The sequence below is a fragment of the Armigeres subalbatus genome, chromosome 3 (genome assembly GCF_024139115.2).
Source record: "Armigeres subalbatus isolate Guangzhou_Male chromosome 3, GZ_Asu_2, whole genome shotgun sequence".
NCBI classification, from domain to species: domain Eukaryota; kingdom Metazoa; phylum Arthropoda; class Insecta; order Diptera; family Culicidae; genus Armigeres; species Armigeres subalbatus.
The window spans coordinates 333,778,605-333,784,604 of record NC_085141.1 but is presented as its reverse complement, the minus strand read 5'-3'; positions in this window follow the sequence as shown (position 1 = coordinate 333,784,604).

The following is a 6,000-nucleotide window of genomic DNA, read 5'->3' as shown; positions in this document are numbered from 1 at the left end:
ATGTTAAACAAAAGTGTATCCTTCCTGCGCCTTAGTGTTTATTGAAGGAAATTGAAGGCGTTATCGTTTCCTATGGAAATGATTCACTTATCAAAACATGTTTTGTGATGGTTTAATGTGTCATTCGGAGAGATTTTTGAAAACTTGTGCTAGAATGCCTGGTAACAGACGAAAACAGTATAAACACCCCTATTCTTGTTTACGGACGAACGAAACTATCGAACGAATGCAGTTCGTTTGAATCGTTTCTCCATTTTATTTTTCTTGCGTAAACGAGAATGCGCATTAGTATGGTTTAACATTGGTTTAATGTGGTTTAACATTTGGTTTAGCATGGTTTAACATTTTTCTCGTGGCTAGACAGTGAATTAGTGTTATTTCCCATCCCATAGATTGCATCATTTACCGAAGTGAATCCAGATAGATTATCCTTTGTAACTAAAACAATATCCTATCCCAAGACAATCGTGGAGATGCAGAGGTTTACTCGGTCTCTAGTAGAAACGGGAGTCGGACTAACAATCCTTCCCTTCCTATATGACCGTAAGGACGTGGCTGGCGCCGATAATGACTTTAGATGTTTGAGCTCCCGAAAAATGTACATTGAGAATGAGTAGCTAATCCCAAGCCCCATTTATTTGTGTTCTCTGTACAATTTCGCAAGTTCTAGTCAATCACGGAGTAGCAACTACGAATTGTGCGGTCATAAAGCTCATGCTCATGTTCATGTCTTACTTCGAGGAAGTGTGGTAGGAATGAGAGGCTCCGGTCTTTGGACACTTCGAGAACAATTTTCTTTTTGGTGATGGGATGCTCTCCCAGCTTGACGCTTGGTTCGGACAACTGGTGCATCCAACGGTTGGTTTTCAACAACTTTAACAGAAATATCGGCAAAAAACATGTTTGCTGGAGCACGGCTGTGTGAATCTCGGTAAAAGTTTAACATTTTACTGAGATCCCGGTAAAAAAATCAAGTGTGTGAATTGGGTTCGTATTTGTGGGCGGCCTGGAGTGTCGCCAGCGATTACCAGCAATATATCATCGGCATAGGCAAAGACGTATGTTCGGTGGAAGTCAACGAAACACACCGTTCATGGCAACAAGGAACAGAGTTACCGGCAGAACGGAACCCTGGGGTACCACAGTCTATTCCGGGAGAGTCCTCCAACCCTGGTTTAAAATTAGGACTTTAAGGACAACCCTCACGGAATCCAAAACTAAATGCACTCGTGTTTTCAATGGCACCCCTTTCAAAACGGGAGTCAGGCACAAGTGATATTTTTATTATTTCACGCAAAGATGAATGTCACCGGAAAATCCCCACTCACTCAATTGTTGAAGAACGAAAGGGGTTCAAGCCCTGTTGAAGGCCTTGGAGATATTCTAAGATACCAGGTTTGCATGTTTGCCCTCATTGTAAGCGACTGAGGGCAAAACGTTACCCAAGTTTGCAAAGTATGTGCCAGTACCGTACTCTGGGCGGAACGCTTGCTGCCAGATCCAGAGGCTACCTTCTGCTTCTAGTTTGTCGCGCAGCCGCCGGGTCACCATCCTCTTGACGACTTTGGACTAATCAATATGGTAATACCACATTAGCACCTGATTACTGGTTTGAATCTTTTGTTAGTTGCAAAACCGTTGTAATTTTTTATTGGTTGCGAAACTTTTGTAAGCTTCTAGCAGAGCCAATGGACATTGCTTGCCAGTCAATTGTGGTTCTTCCTTCTTAGAGCATAATATTCACAGAAAGCAGTGAAAATAGTATCTTATAGTACAGTCGAAATTTATTTAATGTTTACATACCGTCGTGCGGGGCTTCTTTTGACAAATTTTTGGACATTTTAAAGGGGCTACTTTGGACATTTTAAAACAAGAATTAGAACAAAAATTACTATAAAATTGTCATTATCACCAATCGGGTGTCTTGTTGATAGTTGGATGGCAACTTTCTGTTCCAAATTTGGTATTTTTTCCGTTTAATTTTTCCAAAAAATCAAAAATCCAAAGTGGCCCCCGGAGTCAAAAGAAGCCCGCACGACGGTAATTATAAAACAATTAATTTGAACACAGATTTAACCTGAAGACCCAAATCTGTGCTCCGATCAAAATCATTATTTTATTTTTTTAAATAAATTTAAGCACGTCTTGGGCAATCAAAACATTCGATTCATAATTTATCCGGCTATATATTTTGAATTTCAAGAATTTTGTTTTCTTTTTTAAGTTGTCTATCCATTAAATTAAAATCTTGAATCTGTTATTAAGAAGTTTGAACGTTCTTATTCAATATTGAAATATTGCAATTTCCAAAGTTTTGCAACTTTTACCTTATTTTTCGAGAAACAAGTTAAAAATATCTTAAAGTATATCTTTCACCATCATAACCTTCGATTATATTAGGTTTGTTGTGAAAAAAACTACACTGTAATACTGTAAAACAAAACAGACTAAATCACGAAGACATTTTTTTTTATTATTAGTGGAATTTTCAAATATAATTTCAAACAACTCTTGAGTCTTGATCATGTATCAAAATATACATTATTCACCATATTTATTTCTCGTTTTGAATTCTGTGCAATTGAAAACTGCAAAAATAATAATAGAAGTATGTTCGTCTAAAAACGAGCTTGGACATTAGACGAAAGTAACTTAAAGATGAATACATTCATTTAAAAGAATGAAAATTTCGATATTCGATTCTAAGTTTGCCTCATAGCTACGTGATGAACTTATAAATCATAAAAAATCACAATAATAAAGATAAAAAAATTGCCTCGTAACACATCAAATAATGGAAATTGATATCAAAATGATCTACTGAGCATGAGCATGAGCATGATTGACCGCCCACGGTTGCTACTCCGTTATTGCCAGGTCAGCTGTAATTACACAGAGAACCAACAGATGATGTTTGGGACTAACATCATCCTCAATGTGTAAGAACTGGTGACCCAAATATTAAGCAATACCAGCGCCGGCCGTGTCCGAATGCAGGTCAATTAAGGAATGGGTAGGAGAATGTTGACGTGATACTCGCTTTGATGGAAGCCGACGAGTCATCTGCACTTCCATTAGAAATCACTGGGATGTTGGATACATGGGGTAGGTATTGTAGCAGGGTTCGTTTTGGTAAACGGTTTGCCGTGTGTAGCGTGTATTTTGATGAAGTTTAATAATTACTCAACTAATCAACCGCACAGAACAGAACAAAATATTTCGATGATCGCGCGATCGCTCTGTGTATTAATACAAACACGATAGAACACGCACTAAATTTTTATTTGTTGATTAATTTAATTACCCGCACAACGCAGAGCCAAATATCTCAATGATCGCGCGATCGTTCTGCTTATTAGAGGAAACACGATCGGACGCGCACTAATATTTCATTTGCTGATTAATCCATTCACCTACACAAACAGAAAAAATATCTCAAAGATCGCGTGATCGTTCTGTATTTGTTAATTAATTTACTCATTCGCACAACGCGGTGATCCTTATGAGTGCTATGTGCACATAAGCCATTTAACGAAAAACTCTCACGCAAACCAAGTGAAAAAAATGTGTATATAATGGTTAATATTTTCGTGTGGATTCGTCAATCGGATTATAGAGAAGGAAATGAAATAAGACAGAAACTAAGATAGAAATGATGTTTGAGAACATTGCTTTGAATAGCATTATTAATTGTTTAATTAAGTTTGTATTTATATCGAATATTGAGCATAACGTATGGATTCTCAGTTATTTCCCACAAATACACCTTTTGTGTAAATAGATAAACATATACTCATAGCATGATAAAGTAGACTAGAACATGAGCAGGAGTTTGGAATTGGGACAGGTTTGTAGTTGGTGGTAGTTATGGTGAACGATCTGCTAAACTTCACATGTGTGAGTAAAACTTTATATGACTCCTTACTGGTTCATCCATCGCGAGGATAAACAATCAATCGCTCTAAGTGAGCGATTGTTCATTTGAATTTTAGGTAAAGCACCCACGTCATTATTTCATCATCAAAACTGGCTTGAAATTTCAGGAAGGGAAAGATACGATCCTATTTATAAAGTAGGAAAAGTAACAACTTAATGAAAAGTTAGATTTTAACACAAGTAAAGCAGTTTAAAAAGAATAGGATTAAATCTATTCAATTCAATCTTTGTGGCCAATATAAAGTTGAAGATGGTGGTCTGGATTCAAATACTCGGAAAACTACGCACCTTGTTGTAAAATCTGATGCTGAATTAGTCTCAGATACAAACCACACAAAGAACCTATCGATTTCAATTCATCTATCTTCATTAAGCTGTTTGGTGCCTGTGCCGCTTCGTATCACGCAACCCATAGAGTACCGCGTCCCATATGAAAATCTCCTCCCAGGCCGGGTCGTTGTGCACATTATGAATCTTTATAAATGTCCAACTGCCTGGAAGCGTCGTAGACCACCATATCTGTTTTTCGCCGTTTAATTTCCAACATACAAGGTACAGTTTGCATACTGTGCACTTATGTTCACGTCACGTAAAATAAGGGTACTTATAAATTCTAATCAAAATTTTAGAATGTTGTATGATAAACCTTTACCGTCTTAAAACTGACATAATTTGGAGCAGCATAAAAAATGCATCCAGTCATCTTTAAACACTTTTAGAGGTGATATTAGTAAAAAGCTGAAAAGTTCAATAGAACATGCTTTCAAGCATATGATATAGATCTTTTCCGTTGATTCAGCGTTCCTTGGTCGCCATAACAGAGCACTTATATTATTACCGACATCGATGCAACACTTGACTTATTTATCCCCCACCACAAATATGTGCCTATCCATATATCCCATTAAAAAAGTGTAACCTAATACTCAAAAAGAAATAGGGGTATGAATAAATAAATAAAAGTAAAATGGTACTTAAGTGATCCGCATCTCCGGTTTTGATTTGCTGCATTATTTGTGTTGTTCGAACTAGTTGAAGCAGCATTCTCTTTCCCATACGAAAAATGAGCAATGATTTGAACTGTTTCCTGATCCGTTCCCGTTGCTGTTTGCGCCGTTACCGAGTCCCAGGTTGGAGGTGACGGAGATTCTACCTGCTTGGAAGTCTGGAAGCAAGTCGAACTACTGCCGTCCATGACTGCTTCAAGTGGCTTCGTGAGGGGAGCCGACGTCCTCATCATGTGGAACTGTAGTCCAAACATTTATTTAACTTCACATGATCTTACAAATTTTACTGTCACACACAAAAGTTTTCCGCAAATTGTATTTTTTTTAAGGTAAAAAAAAAGAGAAAATGACGCAGCGAAGAAAAAAATGCTTCCTACTTCAACCATGGCACACTCTGCTCGACAAAAAAAAACTGATATCAAAATGATCTACTGACAACACAAACTGGATTTGGGGGAAAAAAATACCATACTTTATTAGGTATCACACACCATGTACTAAAATTAAATAATTCAGTCAGAATGTGACTGAGTAATAAACATTGAAAAGTACATGTCCTGAATTCCCGTTTTTCCCGCTTTTTTCCCGGTGACTTCAATTTCCCGTCTTTTTCCCGCTTCTCCCGTTTTTCCCGGTTCGGTGGCAACCCTGATATCGCATTATCTCTTCCTTCTTGACAAACCCAGTATTTTTTTTTTAAACTAACCAAACCCATTGGTGCATTCCCAATATAGACATCAGATTGATGTAAGTTACTGGCCATTTAGCCCACCGCTTAATTTTCTTTGGGCGAAAAAGACCCGTTTCCCACGCGCTTGAGTCATTTTTGTTCGAGATACCACGGTGAACGGACACGGCACGAAGAGCGGACAGAACAATGGCGTCGATAATGTTGTCGTTTGGCGACGTCAGAAAGTTGCCGTCGGTGGCAGAATCACAATTAAGCGCGCGTCGGAGGGAGACGGTGCAAAAAATTACTCACAAGATTTTGATTTTGTTTCTGCGGCTGTTAGTGATTGAAAAGGCGCATTATTAAAAATAAATCGGTTCTTTTCAG